The sequence below is a fragment of the Vipera berus genome, assembly GCF_964194415.1.
Source record: "Vipera berus genome assembly, chromosome: 1".
NCBI classification, from domain to species: Eukaryota; Metazoa; Chordata; class Lepidosauria; order Squamata; family Viperidae; genus Vipera; species Vipera berus.
The window spans coordinates 65,523,253-65,541,447 of record NC_138202.1 but is presented as its reverse complement, the minus strand read 5'-3'; positions in this window follow the sequence as shown (position 1 = coordinate 65,541,447).

The following is an 18,195-nucleotide window of genomic DNA, read 5'->3' as shown; positions in this document are numbered from 1 at the left end:
AATATTTTGATAATATCTGGCCAGTCATAGTGAGTGGCAGATAGAAAGCCATTTCTCTGTTCATTGGGGATGAATAGAAAATGGTAGCATGATGCCATGACTGCCGAACCTCAGCTGGAAGAGGGGAAGCCAGAAGATGGGATGCAAGTTGTGAGGGAGTTGTTACCAGTGTGGAATTGCTGTGGAAATCCCTCCATGTTGATTCTTTTTGGTCACTGAGGAGATGTCAGTGGACTAGCTCTGTCTACTGTATAGGAGATCCAGTGGGCATGGAGCTGTCTGAGTCATTGTATGTACCACATCTAGTTCAACATTCAGTACTGACAAGCAGCAGCCATCTTTGGGGTTTCACATTAATCCTTTTTGGTGTTCAGTGAAGATGTGGAAGACTGAATGGGGAAACAGGTTCTCCCTCTCATTTATGAACCTTCTTAATCGGTCTGTGGGCTTATTTGGTAAAAGGCATGTTCCCCTATTTTCCTTAAGAGCACAGTATACACATCTTCACTTGTGTACTTGTACTTGCGTACCTGTAAAGATTTTGGAGTCAACTGTCTTTCTTTTACTACTATGGTTTGTGGGTGACATTTTTTGTCTCTGCAATCACTTTCTCTAGAATTAAGTATCACACTTTGAAAAAGACAAAAAGTCAAGAAGATGAGATACAATTTTATTATCTTAAGGGATCTGTTTTATAGAAACAAATGAACAAACATATTATATAAATAACAATTTAGATTCAGTTAACTTTTCCTATTGGTTGTTAGCCACCCAGATTTACTTGGCTGGCTGGAACAATCACAGTTAATGTTTTAAAATAGGCAGCCATATAAATTTCTGGAATTAATAATTTAAATAAATTAATAATCTCAAACATTTATTGTCCATGATGGCAGTTGCAGGCTTTAGAATACAAATGTTGTACTACCATTTTAATCAAGAAGAAATGTGTGAACCCCCAGCCTTAAAATATAGTGTTATTCTTTCTTATATATATATATAGAATGTGCTTTAGAAAATGTTTTTTTCTCTCATTTTAAGAAAAGGAAGTTCTTCCTGCAACCTTCCCCAAATCAATTAGCTTTCCCATTCTGTTCATTCTGAAGATCTCAGATTAAGATATCCTATCAACTGTGAATTATGGGATCCCATAATATCTAGAAGGGGAAAGGCTGGGAAAATCTGCTACCAAAAAACAGAAACTCAGTTTTCAAGAAAATGAAAATTATTTTAACAAATCCTAATTTATTTTAGCCCTTTCTTTAAGACAAACTTATAATGATATAGGAAATAGCAATAGCTCTATTAGCAACGAAAATAAAACATCCACAACTCTATATGGTGTCTGAGTGTCATTCAAATGCTAATATATCTATTGGTTGGGCTGGCATCTGTTGGCCAAACATATAAATGCAGATCCTGTCTCACAAATATTAACTACACGGTTCCCAAGAAAAGAATCTAGCTCACCATATAATGCAACTTTCTCCTTGTGGGAAGAGTAAACATATATTACTCTTCAGAACTGTTCAAAGTCAAAATCAGCAAGAAATTGTATGCATAAGAAATGAAGAGAGCTAAACTTCTGGGATTCAGTCTGATCCTGTTCCCATAATCAAATGACAGAGAGAAGAAAAGGACCAGACACAGGAAAATATTCTGAGTGCATATGAATTTACTCTAAACCTTCCCTTCCCCACTGCCAAATGAAGATTGATTCTCTGGAGGATTTTGACATAAAAATGTAAACACTTTTCTGAGCAGAGAGCTAGAGAATCCAAAATATTTTCCAAATATTTGCAAAATATTGCTGTATCACAGACTGCTTTGTCAAAAGCAATTACAATCAGTTCTTATATGGCTCCTATACCAAGATGCCCATACAGAACAATATTTTTTTTTCATATCAATCTCATAAACAATATCAAAGGAGAATCACTGTGAGTGAAATTATACGTTAGAAAAGAAAGCTAAAAAGCACAGGAAGGTGAACAAAAGTGATGTTCTCTTTCTGCAATAGGTTAAGATGAAACAAAATGAAATGAAGGCTACAACATACATTTTTATTTAATGCTTATTAGAAATATAGACCCACATCAGATCATATCTAGATCAAGAACGCCAAGCACCCCATCTGAAATGAAAAGAAAATATTTGTTTAAAGAAGAATTAAATTAAATGAAAAGGTATTTATCTAAAGAAGAATTAAGTTTTATAGGAATGATTGCTGCAGGAAATGAACAATGTAAAAAGCTATAAATTATGTTACATAATTAACCTGGGGGTGGGGGATGTGCTACTGGTAACTTAGTCTCAGAAATGGTGAACTGACAGGACATTTAATTTAGGAGGACATTGAACAGTAAAAAGATGTCAGACAGAGGTCAAAGAGATCAGAGAAAATCTATTTGCAAAACAGGGTCAAGAGCAGTTGCATTGATTCATGTGACATGTCATTAATCAGTTTTATTACAGGGTCATGGAACCTTCAACAAGAATAGCAGGTGTCAAATATTAGCATTTGCAAGGTCTAATTTAAGGAAGTATTTCTATAAATAGACATACCATGTTCCTAGTAGAAGTTGGTAAGGAGTTCATCTGACAATAAAAATTCCAATGTATTCCTATAGTTAAACTTTGATTGAAAGTAAATAAATAATTTTAAATGGCTTTAATAGGGTTTAAGAATAAGATAGTGTACAATTATCTAATCTAAGATGTATGAAGTCAGTGACTTACTTTCAGTTAAACGTATATTGGATTAGCCTCATAATAATTGTTTCAAGGAATTGTCTTAAGCATCTAGACCATGGGTGTCAAACTCCATCACATCACATGACATATCGTGACATATCATGGCATTTTTTCCCTTTGCGGAGCAGGGGTGGGTGTGGCCTGCACATAACGCATCCAGCCCACGGGTTGCCAGTTTGACACCCTGATCTAGACCAATGATTCTCCATCTTGACAACTTTAAATGTGTGGACTTCAACTTCCAGAATTCCCTAGCCAGCCATGCACCCACTCTATTTTGCAAACAAGCAATAGATAAATTAATTAGGAAACAAAAAAATATTCAATTAATGGGGAGGGGAGATTTTGGCTAAGGGAATTTTTCTTTGCACGAATATATTGAATATTAAACTTATCAAAATATAAAATACAAGTGCAAGTGAAAATAATGGAAAAGTGAGGAAAGGGAAAAAGGGAGAGAGAGAAACATGGGGTAAAAGGGGAAAAGTAAAAAAAGTATTAACTTCCAACTCTTTTCAGTGCAGTAGAGTAAAATTACAGGAGAATAATTACATTACAGCCTTTTTTAGTTTTGCATACTTGATATATATTAGCCATTTTGATAACAACAAACTTCAAAGTTCCATTTTTTTTTTGCCTCGAGCACAAATTCCAGAAGCAGTTTTCAAGCAGAAATAATAATAATAATAATAATAATAATAATAATAATAATAATAATAATAATAATAATAATAATAATAATAATAATAATAATAATAATAATAATAATAATAATAATAATAATAATAATAATAATAATAATAATTTTATTTATATACCGCCCTTCTCCTGAAGGACTCAGGGCAGTGAACAGGGCAAGCATAAAAAATACAGAGATACAAAAGTTAAAAAGGATTAAATATATGCCCAACTAAAAACAGTAAATACAAATATTAAAATAACAGTAAAAGATGTTAGATGTATTCTTTTCTTCAATTAAAGTAGTTAATTCCACCACTTTCCCTGCTAGTTCCATCAGTTTATTTATTTTTTTATTTATTTTAATTCTATTTATATCCCGCCCTTCTCCGAAGACTCAGGGCGGCTTACAAACTTAGCAGTAGCCTTCATCCTATGTATAAAGGTAAAGGTAAAGGTTCCCCCGCACATGCATGCTAGTCGTTTCCGACTCTAGGGGCCGGTGCTCATCTCCGTTTCAAAGCCAAAGAGCCAGCGCTTGTCCGAGGACGTCTCCGTGGTCATGTGGCCGGCATGACTAGACGCCAAAGGCGCACGGAACGCTGTTACCTTCCCACTGTAGTGGTCCCTATTTTTCTACTTGCATTTTTACGTGCTTTAGAACTGCTAGGTTGGCAGAAGCTGGGACGAGTAACAGGCGCTCACTCTGTTACGCGGCACTCGGGATTCGAACCACCAAACTGCCGACCTTCTGATCGACAAGCTCAGCGTCCTAACCCACTGAGCCACCGCATCCTATGTATACGCCTGCTTATTAGGGCTTTCACACACACCCCAAGTGGCATTATTACAAAGTCAGCTTAATTGCCCCCAACAATCTGGGTCCTCATTTTACCTACCTCGGAAGGATGGAAGGCTGAGTCAACCTTGAGCCTGGTGGGATGCGAACCTGCACTAATTGCAGGCAGCTGGTGTTACTTAAGGAGGCATTAGCCCACTGCTCCACTGCCAGCCATTCTTCCATTGTGGGAAAGAGTAGAGTAGAGTAGAGTAGAACAGAACAGAACAGAATAGAAACTGAAGGGATTTTAGAGGTCTTCTAGTCCAGCCCCCTTCTCAAGCAGGAGAATCTATACCATTTCAGATAAATGACTGTCTAGCCTCTTCTTAAAAGCCTCCAGTGATGGAGCACCTACAATTTCTGAAGGCAAGTTGTTCCACTGGTTAATTGTCCTCACTGTTAGGAAGTTTCTCATTAATTCCAGGTTGCTTCTCTCTTTGATTAGTTTCCATCCATTGTTTCTTTGTCCTGGCCTCTTCTCACATACTGGAATATGACTATCATGTCACCCTAGTCTTTCTTTTCTTTAGACTAGCTAAACCCAAATCCTGCAGCTGTTCTTCATATGTTTTAGGCTCCAGGCCTTTGATCATTTAAGTTGCTCTTCTCTTCTAATGTATCTTTCCATTTTTGTGCATAGAGCATTCTCGCTGCTGTCAACATGTGTAACAAGAAAGTGTCAGATTTCTTTTCAAGTTCATTAAATCAAAAATAAAAGTCTCTGTTTTGCTTTATATATATATATTAATTTTTATATTAATATATTAATTTTTCTAGATTGCACATCTCTTTTGGAAGCTGCTCCTGACTATTTCTGCCTGCAAATTCATGAACAGCCACTTCAAATAATTTTTGCAGCCCTTCCCAATTCACCACATGTTCAATCTCTGAATAAACCAGTGTCTTCTCCATGTGACCAAGTCTCCTTCTTGTGAAAGAACTTGTATATATATATACAGTATGTAAGAGCTTATTCTCACAAATCCCAACCACACCAACTGGCATAATTAATAGTGAAGAGTGCTGGAATCTGTACGTCAGAAAAGTTATCTACCATAAAGCAATACAATGAGAAACTCATTCATAGCATTTAGATTATTACATGCGCTATATAGATGCCTCCTTTTCAGTGATCATGGGAGAAACTGGGAAGTGGCGCTGGGAGCCCTATAAGTAGTAGAGAGAGCCCTATAAGTATTAGAAAAAAGCACCAATGTAACATGAATGAAAATTGCGCTTATTAATATCAGCTAGGAATGCCCCAAAAGAAAAATAATCACTTGTTACAAGCAGTAATAGTTCTCTGCAGATGGTTTCAGGATGTTATCATGAACCGAGTAGGTTGGGGGAAATTTTTTTTAGCAAAAAGATATATTTCTCAAAGAAAAATATTAGTTTGCACTGCACCAGAGTGAAGTTAAAAGCAGGGGATTGTTTTTTTGCAATCAGAAGAATTCACTTTTGGAATCTTTAATTAGCTGTGCAGCAATAAAAGCAATATATGGAACCCAAGGGAAGATCTGGATAACTACTGTGAGTTCAAATGATTGAATGGTCAGAGGTAATTTACTATGTTTAGACATTCTGTTAGCCCCACAAACTGTCTGGCCACCACAAAATATAAACCTTATGGTATGCAGCTGGAAAAAGTAGAATCACAGCATTTTTCTATCTGGAAAGAAACAAATCTCTCAAAAATGTACCATTCTATTAAAAAAAATCATAGTTTGCTTAAATTTTACAATTCTTTCATTACTTAATAACAGAATAACAGAGTAGGAAGGGAATTTGGAGGTCTTCTATTTCAAACCCCAGCTGAAGCAGGAGACCTTATACCACTTCAGACAAATGGTTGTCAAATCTCTTCTTAAAAATTTCCATTGAGACTTCCAGCTTGACGTTGTGGTATAACGGATACTGGAAGATGGGGCTCCATCTTCTGGATTCAAATTTACCCTGCTGGGAACCCTAAAAAGGGTCAAAAGTCGCCCTGGAGAGGTGATGAAGAAGGTGGGGACCCTTGTTGATTGTGGGAGGGTGATGGCCCTTTCATTTGATCTGAGAAAGCCCTCCAAACCAGCAGGGGAAAGACTGGCTACATCCATGTAGCCAGTCAGAAGCTGCTGACAACTGAACAAAATAAGCACTAATGAGCAACGTGGATGGAACTGGGTGACACCCTATCCTCTCTTTATGACTTTAAGACTCCTGAAAAAACTGCTCAAAGCAAAGAATCATCCCTGAGGAGAGAGGGAAGGGGAATTTCCACTCCATTCCTGCAGGAAAAGAAAAGCAGTGAATTAATTGCTTGGGGGAAAACAGAGAAAATTACAAGATTAATTTGGAATCAATACATATATATATAACTTTGAAATTTGGGGACTAAAGGTGCTTTTGAGTTTTTTTGTTAAAAAAAAGTCTTGAAAAGCTTGTAATATAAGTTTGGACTCAAAAAGCTGGAAGACCGTGTCAATGACATCTAGTGGTGAACCACAGCACAATAATTTATTATGTTTAAGGGAAACTTGGCTTGAAGCCCAAGGACTTTTATTGTCCTTAGAAACTTTCACTCTTCTAGATTGCAGCTGCGAAAAGGGGGGGGGGACTCTTGGGCTGCTTATCTGTGTGACAGAGATGACAATCTATTTTGAAACTCGCCTGCCTGGACCATGACTATAAAAAACAACTGACTTTTAGAGCTGTGTCATGGAGCTATTTACCTGTAGAAGAAACATACATTATGGATTGAGATGATGGAATACTTTGGATTATAAACCTTTGACTGATGAACAACTTTTAATTGTTTTTTTCTCTCTGGACAGAAAGGGCATGTTTTTCATTGGACAGAAAAACTTGAATTTTGCTTATATTTGCTTAGGGGAGGCTTAAGGATGGACTGGTAGGCTGGCTGGATAACTTGGAGCTCAAATGACAATTGACTGGAACTCTTTAAATCCCTAAATAGATTGGACTATAGAGACCACATATAAAAAGAAATCTAAATCTTCCATACTCAGCTTTAAATGGTAAAAAACCATCTCTAACACTTATCTCCAAAGTCCCCAGTTTGACATATCAACAAGAAAATGTTGACAAAGCTCAGAAGAAAATTCTTTCTATGTTAAGATTAATACAAGAGACAATTGCCTTAGCTCATGATGAGACTAAAAATAACACAAATGAGATAAAAGAACAATTTTCTAATCTAAATCCACAAATTCAGAAAATGACTATAAAGGAGGAACTAGTAACCCAGAAAATAGAAGGGAAATTAGAGGAAGCAGATCCAAAGATGGAGGACCTAAAGGAAGGAATTAACAAATGGACTCAGACAAATGAAGAATTAGAAGATGTAGTGATAATAGCGGAAACTGAAAAGACATCTTACCTGTCAAGATCAAGAACACTCTTGAGGATAAGGAAGAAGAGCCGATCAAATGGAAGATAAAGCTGTTAGGAGAATTGTGGGAAAATGGAGAAGAGGGAGGCTGTTTAATGAATATCAATGGGATGAGCGTTCTTCCAAAAATACTTTAACCAAATTGTCTTACTTATTCCAAACAATATACAAAAAAAATAGAGGAAGAACTACTTGATGATTCAAAGGCATTGACTTGGAAAGTTAGTTGGCAAAGGAAGAAAGCTAGAGTAAGATTGAAGAAAATAGAGGTCCGGACTCATTAGATGGGATATTATACTATTAAAGAGATGTTTGAATATGGCTAAGAGAATAGATAATTGTTAGAAATAGAAGTGTTATTAGAACTAGAAAGATAGGATCTATAAGTAGAATTTTACATTTTGATATGAGAAGGGAAATATGAAAATGCTAAGAAGATTTGAACAAGGGAAGCCTTTGGTTGCCCAAATATAATTTATTAAGAGAAAATTATAAGCAATAGAGACACTTTGAACACTGATGTGAAATCAAATAAAAAAGCAGGAAAAAACAGGATATTGATTGAACAAATGGATATTAAATGCAAATGCAATTGAGATATGTTTGGGTTAGAAAAGATATTTTAAATTGACACTACTGATATTATATAAAATATTAGAAAAACATAACAAAGATGCTAATATTCAATTGTATATGTATTAACAGCAATAAGAATTGTATTTGCCCAGTATGGAAAATGTATAACATCAGAAGAAGAGAGGAAGCACTGGATGGTGCAGTAGTGTACCTAGATTGAGGAAGTTAATATGTACCACTGAATTACTGATGGACCCAGACAACACATTATTTATTAAGTACTTATGATTGTAAAACTAGAAAATTAATAAAATACTTATAAATTTTTTTTCCAATGGTGGAGCACACATAACTTCTGAAGGCAGGCTGTTCTACTGATTAATTTTTCTGTTAGGAAATTTCTTCTTATTTCTAGGTTGCTTCTCTCCTTGATTATTTTCCATCATTGCTTCTTGTTCTACCTTTAGATGCTTTGGAGAATAGGCTGCCCCATCTCTTCTTTGTAGCAGTCCCTTAGATATTGGAACACTGCTATCATTTCACCCCTATTCCTTCTTTTCATTAAACCAGATATACACAGTTCCTGCAACAGTTAGTTATATGTTTAGCTTCCAGTCCCCTAATCTTCTTTGTTGCTCTTCTCTGCACTCTTTCTAGAGTTTCAACATCTTTTTTATATTGTAGCAACCAAAACTGGATGCAATATTCCAAGTTTTGCTTTTCATCCAAGAAGCTTCTTCAGTTCCAAGATTCTCTTGGATGAGAAGTGAAATGTTTTCAAGGGAAAAAAACTCCAAGAAACTCCAGCTACCTTTTAGAAAATCACCTTTGGGATAACCATAACCTGGATGATTGAGAATCTCCATAGACAAGACCTTGGGGTATTATACACTGCTGGTTTAAATGATGATCACAGAACAACTATAGAGGGTGGAAAGAGACCTTAGAACTCTCTGTAAAGAAGAAAAATCCTCAGACCATTCCCAACAAGTCGCTGTCCAACCTTTGCTTGGTAACATTGTGCTAGAAGATGCAAAAACTCCAAGAAATAGATTATTGCACTGCTTAATAATTCTCACGGTTAGAAAGTTTCCTTGTTTTGAGTTTGGATCATTTCTTGTAAAGCTTCCATTGCTGATTCTTTTGCTTTCAGGAACTACTGAGAATAAATCTATACCTTTTCCCCTGTGACCACTTTTCAAGTGTTTGAAGGTTGCTATCATTCTTTCCTTAGCTTTCTTTTCTTCAGATTAAATAATCTCAATCCCTTCAATTGTTTTTAATAGGGTTTAGTGTTGCAAGCCCCTCACCATCTTCCTTGCTCTTCTCTGCACTCTTATCAGTTCCCCAGGGCCCTTCCTGACTTATGGAAGTTGAAACCAGACCTGTTATTTCAGGTGTGGTCTGACCAGTAATCATAAAATACAACTATCACTTCTTATGATCACAAGTAATATGTTGATGAATCCTAAGACTGCATTAGCTCTTTTGGCAAAAGCAGCATATTGCTGTCTCATGATTTCTAATAAAGAAAGCGGGCTTCTCTGTATGATTAAAGCTTCATGATCCTCAGTCATGTTCCCTTTAGTCACACTTCCTTTTAAACAAGGCAATTCCGAAGTCTGAGATGGCATTTTAATCTCTTCATCACCTCAGTTTGTGAATGTTTCCTCACTTCTTACTTGTTTACTGTATTTCAAACGAACAAACAGAATTGGGCGTTGGATTTAAAAAATGATTGTAACATGGACTAAAAATATTTTTCCCCTCCTTTTTCTCCCCAGTCACCGGTTTTTTTCCTCCAATTTTGCAAATGAAAGTGACATACCTGGTGAAGTTTCCTTATTGCTTTTAGCCTGAGATTTCTTGCTTGGATTGTAACAGCGGGTTCAGCGTCATTACCTGGAGGAGCTGCAGAGCAAACAACCTATAAATGAAACATTGAATATCGAGATCACTTTCCTGATTAATTTCATTGATAATACTCACAATAAACTATTGCAACATTAGACAATGTTATCAAGGTAAGACAGCCACTCCCCCCTCATCCCTTTCAGTAAATACGTTTTTGCTTTTGCCCCAAAACAAACTCAGCCCATTGATTGCAGCTTTAGAAAATTGAAAGCTGTAATGTGAAAACCAGAATCTGCTATTTGAATTGCGCAAGTGCATGGGTGGTTTTTTGAGTCTCATGACTGAACTATAAACTAACCACCTGTGTTAGATTCACAGACATGGCTAGCTTGCATTTATTTGTTTAATGTATATCCTGCCTTTGTTATTTTTATAAACAACTCAAGATAGCGAACATACCTAATACTCTTTCTTTCTCCTAATTTCTCCACAACAACAACCCTGTGAGGTGAATTGGGCTGAGAGAGCGTGACTGGTCCAAAGTCACCCAAATTGGCTGCCTGGAATAGGTTGGGCTTTAAGAACTTTTTTTAAAAAATCTAGCAAAGAGAATTTCAGTCCGATCTCTTTAAAAAAAAAACTTCCAGTGTTGGAGCATTCACAACTTCTGGAGGCAAGTTGTTCCACTGATTAATTTTTCTAACTGTCAGGAAATTTCTTAGTTCTAGGTTTCCTCTCCATATAAGACGCTGTGCCACTTTAAAATGGTGCTGCATTTTAAAAGAATTACAAATATTGGAGAGAAAATTCCAGTGACATATTTTCCTTTCAAGTGCATCAGCATCATAGTTTCTCCTTAAAAATTCATTGTGATTACTATATTTCCTGTTATTTCATGAAATACAAATATTTCTAGCATTATTTCATGAAATACAAAGAAATCAGTCTGAAAGATGGTTAAACAGATATCATTAGAAAAGCCACTTTATTTTTTCTTCTGAGAGAACATTGTCACCAAACATTAGAGAAAGAGTATATTTTTCAGATGTTTATTTTAGACTGGAAAAAATGCAGTCTCCCCCCCCCACCCCCATTTTACATTTTTAAAATTTCAGTTTAATGGTAAAATGCAAAGAAAGAAGCCATGATATAAAAAAGTTAATGTATCAGGGAAATAAAGAACCCTTGGATATGTTATAGTGTTATAACCAACAGAAAGTTAATTAACAGAAAAAAAGGAAAGCTCCATATAATAACTACTGATAGTGATATAATTTAATACTTACGATTATAAAATCTAGTCTATATAGAAACAAATTACTTTATCTTCTATTTTTTGGAAGACAAAGATATTTTAGAAATAGCTAGTAGATTCATATTCTGGATCCATTGCTTAAAAGGGACAGGAAGATTATTTTCAATTATATAAAATTATCAGTTTTGCCATGCTTCCAACCTAATATGGCCTTTAGTAATTCATGAAATGAGAAATCCTGTGTTTGAAGAATATAGTTTAACATCTCCTTAAGATCCTTAACTGCAATATTTCTTCCCAAAATCAAAGTGAATTGTAGTGATTTGAAACCAAAACAAGGACTGGACCAGATCATATAAGTTAAAGAACATTTACATTTCTTAAATGTAAACACACATACAAAATATAGTCTCAGTTTAGAAACGGATGGAAAGTTCAAGGAAAGACCATAGCTTTGCTTATGTTGGTGTCTTTATTTAATTCTTTATCACAAAATGTTTATGCTCCTGTGCCAAGAATGTTTTAAATATGCTTTTAAAAGAGATACGTCTGAGTACCGAACAAAATCTGACTTTGTATGGAATTAATACTAAAACTTTAGTATTGCAGTTGTAAAATATCTACCTTCTTCTCCTCTGTCCCTTCACTCCAGAGACAACTCACATGGATGATGGTTGCAAGTTTTCTTATGCCATTTTATGATATTGGCTCAACACAGTTTTTAAATTTGTCTGCATTTATCTTTGCAACTAGCTATGGACATGCATGAAAAGAGCAAAGGACAATTAAGTACTCCCAATGCATTTAATGCCTTGGGCAACCCAATTCTAAAAAGTTAAGTTGTTGAGCTGACATTATGGTGATTGAATCTATCCTAAATTCAAACCCTTCATAGCCAGAAGGATTGCTTGAAACCATCACTGCATTCCAGGGATTAGAAATTATTTAGGACTACTAAAACTAGGCCTGGTCAATTTGTCAACATTTTGCACATCTCCATAGGTTGAATTTATTTATTTATTTATTTATTTATTTATTTATTTATTTATTTATTTATTTATTTATTTATTTATGTTTTTTGTTTGTTTGTTAAATTTATATGCTACCCATCTTGTCAAGAGGTGACTCTGAAAGGGGATTGAATGCAGTGCTACAGTATTCATCTTTTTTTGGCTTCTTCTCTCCTCTTGCTAGAAGATCTCCCTATTAACCTGGTAGATCTCTTTATTGCCAGTTAAGAGTCTGTTGAGGAAACACACTATTTTTGTATGGCAGTAATAGCTAGAAAAATATTTGTCCCCTTCATCAAAACCCCGTCCATTTAGCAAATTTTAGTCAGTATGTGGTCCTATGCCATTTTTCTATTCAAGTCATAAAAGTCTTTCATTTGAGAATGCTTATTGCATTATTGTTGGATATGACCCTATTAATACTATACTTTGGAAGTCCACAGATTACAAGTATACAATTAACAATGGTATATAATATTTTTTTAACTTTGATCATTTGAAAGAGTAGTCTCTGCCCCCATTTTTTCTTAAGTTTAAATACAGTTTAAATACAAAACACTACCCATCTTTCTATAATTTATTATAAAGACACTGTTTTTGAATATGTGGACCTTTTAGTAACCAGATCCCTAAAGTCTAAAAAGCCGACATTAGTTGGATTAAACTCAGCAGATGGTGATATCTGGCTGAACTTGTCTGGTATGGTCTGAATAGCATATGGATGGGAAACCTCTAAACAAATTCAGGGTTATAGGTTATACTAAGAGATTAAAAATAGTTCCCAAAAGGCAATGGCAATCCACTTCCATTTTGCTGCCAAAAAAATGACATGAAGCACCATGTGATAAAATCACTAGGAGTCAAAGGCCACTTGATGGAGACTACTTTTTAGCCATTGTAGATATTTCTGAGCTATTTACAGTTTACATCTCAGAAGGATTTAGAAGCAAACAAGTCAGGAGTCCTGCCATATCGTTTAGCACAGTGTTTTAGCAACTTCACTGGCTGGAAGTTTTAGGAGTTGAAGTCCAGATATCTTAAAGTTGCTAAGGCTGAGAAACACTGGTCGAGCATGCATAAAGCAAAACAAAGGAAAATGTACGTATACAATCTTGCCCAATAATACTTTCACATTTGAATAGAATAGAATAAAAACTTTTATTGTCACTTTAAATGTACACTAATCGGCATACATTAAAAAAAACTTCATTGCATACCATTTATGTTCCATACCATCAAAATATATGACTGGCATATTCAAGGATCTTCTTGGTATGATTGCCCAAGACATAAGTTATTCTGTAGTATATTATAAAGTATATCACCACATTTGGTACATGTTAAAATACTAACCATGGCATTTAGGTTGATGCCAAATCAGCAGATAACTTAGGATAGTGATAGGGTGTGTAATTCTGAATATGCATTATGATTTAGCACACACCGGGTTTCAACTTATTTATTGTGATCTTGAGGATGCATTCTTCTTAAACATATACTTATCTTTAAATTCCTGACTACCCACTTTGAACACTGCTTAAATGTGCAAACTCATTTGCCATAACCACATCCTCATATTGCTTGCTGGGTTGTAGCCAGGGGATTTGGTGACACGCTGATACTCCTTCAATTGTGCATTAACTTTAATAATACAGACATGTGCATTTGCAAGTGTTCTTGGGCTGAGAAGTTTCTCTTGGTTCAGGACAATCAGTCTTAATCTCTGCTATTTCTAGCATAAAGTTGGAGTGGATGTGGATGTAACTACCTCAAAAGTAAATTAAGAGCCACCCAAGTGATAAGAAAGTGACTATGTTGACATAATGTTTCACAAAGATATTGTTATGGGAAAGTTGGAGTGCATGCTGCATGTTTAGTTATTAATGCTAACGCAGAGATAAGGTATTTGATAAGAATACTGAAATGTGCCTAGGTTGTGTGCACAGAAATGAAGAATGCTATTTAATACCAAGAATATCAAATAGTCCTTTTAAAAAGCCTGCTGAAATTATGCAAGGGTGGAAACTGAATGCCAGCAACACTATCACCAACAAAGAGTCAAACAATGGGGCATTGTAGACAAGCTGTGCACTCAAGGTTAACCTGCAAAGAAGCCATCAATTAAACTCAGCTATGTTAAATCTCTTCTGGGTTGCCCAACTGAGTTGTTCTTTTTTAAAGTGTTCATGCACGGGACTAATGTAATATTCACATGTGTGAATTAAGTAAACAACAATTTAAGTCTAGAAATGTTTGCAATATTTTGTTTTTTAGTTATATACCATTTTTCTTTCTAAAGGAGTCATAATAGAGGATCAGAAGATAATAGGGCTATAGCGAGATATCTGTGTGGCATTAATTTCTGAGTTTCTATTAGAAGGAAACTGACAGAATGTAAGAGAGTTTTCAACCTGTAAAGTGTCACAATATTTTCAAACATTTCTTATGCTGTCACTTACTTTTTCTGACATTGCTTCTGCCCCTACGCTATTGCCTCTTTTGCCTGCAGGTCATTCTGGCCTATCTTTCTCACTGTAGATTTCTCTATGGACAGTAATGGCTGTGATCACTTATTTCACAGCCATTTAGACCCTGCATCTTCTGGCAATTAGCTAAGAATGTAGCAACATTATTTTAGGAGATTCCAAAGTCTTAGATAACTGAATTTCTCCATTTTGGGGATCATCAGGACCAATAGCTGCTTCTCCTCTGTTCATTCTACAAATTTTCCTGCAATTCACTCATCATCTTAGCATCTTTGCACTCCTACCCAGTTGCTGTTGTTTAGCAATTGCTGATTAAGAGTTTAAAAGGTTTCTTAAACTCATATTGACACAATGTTCTTAGGGGATGAGAATGCATGATGCATTCAGGATGGTGAGTCACAAGTTGTGCGCAGGTTTACGAGCTATGAGGAGGCATCACCAAAGGAACGTTACAATTGGCTGTAACGATACACCAGAAATATTGGGGGCTCAGGATTGAGCAATATTTGAATGAAAATAGACCTGGCTATATTAGTCCTTTGAAATGTTTCTATTACAAGATTTGGCTGCCCAAACCTTTATGTAAGCTGTCAAAATCTGTTATATATTTTCTTCTTCCAGTTATAACTTGGGAATGAACCATTTGGTGTCAAGACAGATTTAATGCTTTTCCCTCACCCTTCACCTTCTTCTGCCCCCCAGTACACTAGTAATTCAGTTATTACAATTCCAATATGATCTTCAAGGCTCATACATTATTGGAGGTTTTCCAGTCCAGAAGTAAGTGGAATTTCTTTGTGCTGAATAGTGATTGTATTGTTTTCAATTATGCACCACAACATGCTAACTTAGTGCCTTGGTGCCAACATAATCAGGAAACCCTTGGAATTAGCTGCCAAATTGTAACATTAAACTAATCAATGAATGACCATATGTAGCAGTCACATAGGAACAATATATCAGTTAGCTTTGCAACACCATTAATTGGAAAGCAAATATAATTTTGAGCATATCTTACCAGAATTCAAGCTGAGGATGCCAGCAAAACTTTCTCTTCTTTAAGAGCAGGCAAAAGTCTGTTTCAATGAAGAGATGGGCCTTGTGAGGCTCCCCCACTCCAAATTCTACATCATTGAAACTAGAGTAAATAGGTTCCCCAGCGCTTATGCAATCTTCCTGCAACTTTCTCAGTTTTTTCTCCAAATCCCACTTCAATACAAGTTGTCCATCTGATGCTTCAGATTGATTTGTCAATGGATCTGAGTTATTTTCCTTCTTTAAAATTAATCTGGATAATTTCTAGGACAGTAAAAGGAGAATGGGAACAATCTCTCCCATATCTGTTGAAAGAAAGAAAGAAAGAAAGAAAGAAAGAAAGAAAGAAAGAAAGAAAGAAAGAAAGAAAGAAAGAAAGAAAGAAAGATTCATTTTGGCTGTGATCTTTCTACACAAATGGACCAAAAAGGAAGTAAGAAATGGAAAATGTTATGGAGTTAAAAAGCAACAACAATGCACTTGTCCTTTGTTTTATTTTGTGAATTTGATATAATTTGATGTAGTATTCAGATAGAAAATTCTGATATGATGAAAGAATGCATATCTTCAGTATTACCATTTTGGAGGATCTAGCAAAAGCTTTTATTTTTCATTAAATTTCTAGGATGTAGTTTAGTAAGACCAAACTATTTAATTAATAACAATAAACTGTAGCATTAATACATTTATATGTTGCCTTGCTGACCTGGAATTAATGGACATATTTTTATGGATGTATATGCATGTGCGTAAGGGTGTTTTAATAATCTAAAGAGCCTTCTATTCTGAATGTTTCCCATACTGCTCATTTATTTTAGGAAGTCCCAGAAAGATTATTTTGACATTTAAGATAAGATAAGATAAGATAAGATAAGATAAGATAAGATAAGATAAGATAAGATAAGATAAGATAAGATAGATAAGATAAGATAAGATAAGATAAGATAAGATAAGATAAGATGATAAGATAAGATAAGATAAGATAAGATAAGATAAGATAAGATAAGATAAGATAAGATAAGATAAGATAATCTTTATTGTCATTTTTTACTGTGGGCACAATGGCACACATAAAAAATGAAATTTAGTTGCCCACTCTCAAAGTGAAACACATACATGACACACACCTAAAACATACTATATACAACATATGTATAGACCCACACCCCTACATATACATAACAATAAAATATTAAATACTATCCATCTTGAATATATAACAGAAGGAGGAAGCCTGAGTGTTCACAAGGTTAATGCTATGTGGAATGAAACTATGGTTGGATCTGGATGTTCTGCTACGGATACCACGAAGCCTCCTCCCAGAAGGTAACAAGGAAAACAGGTTGTGAAGAGCATAAGTAGTGTCCCAGATGATCTTACGGACCCTGTTCAAACAATGCTTCTGTGCTATGTCTTGGATGGGAGGGAGGGAACTGCCAATGATCTTTTATTTTGACCCTTTGATTAGTTCTTATTCTCTAATTGCATTTTGTTATACTGGCTAAAATATTTGTGCAATTTTAAGTTGACATTAAAAATATAAATGCAAAACCAGATAACACAAAGCTAGTAAGCCAGTAAAAGCAGACATATTTATCAGTTGAGTCTTCTCCACATTTGATCAGATTTTGCTTGTTTGTGATGTATATTGGGTTTTAGCAGATTTGTTACAGAAACTGGCCACAGAACATAATTTCCTTTTAATTTATTTAGGCAGTTTATATGCTGTGAATTCCAAGATAATTGTGAGTGGCTTCTATTGAGTAAACTAGAAAGAAAACACTCCAAATGAATGACATCCACTTTCTTACCAATGATACAACAAGAAAAACTGTCTTCATAGCAATCATCTCCTATGGCTAGGAGCTTACATATACACACCCAGAATTGATAATCATGCCCAAAATATGGCTTTATTTATGCTTCTTATCTTCCCACACTGTAATTCCATTTAATATTCTATAAATGAAAGATTTGAGTAAATAATTGTTTACAAACTGGCAATCAGAATTTGGAATTGGCAAAAAACAATAGTGCTTGGAGTCTGAACATTCACATAAAAATCAATTATATCTACAAAGTATCCTCCCCAATTCTCAAAAGACAGACAAACAATCTTGTTGCCAGCAATAGAGATATAAGTTAGGATGTCACATTAAGTGAGCCAGACAAAATGAAGCAAGAAAACAGATGTTCAGGAAGTCCCTCCAAGTTTCTACATCACGTCTGCAAAAACGTGCAATCTAACAGAGAACTTGGGTGCACATTCAAAACCTCCCACTTTTTTTAACAATTTTTTTGCAGAT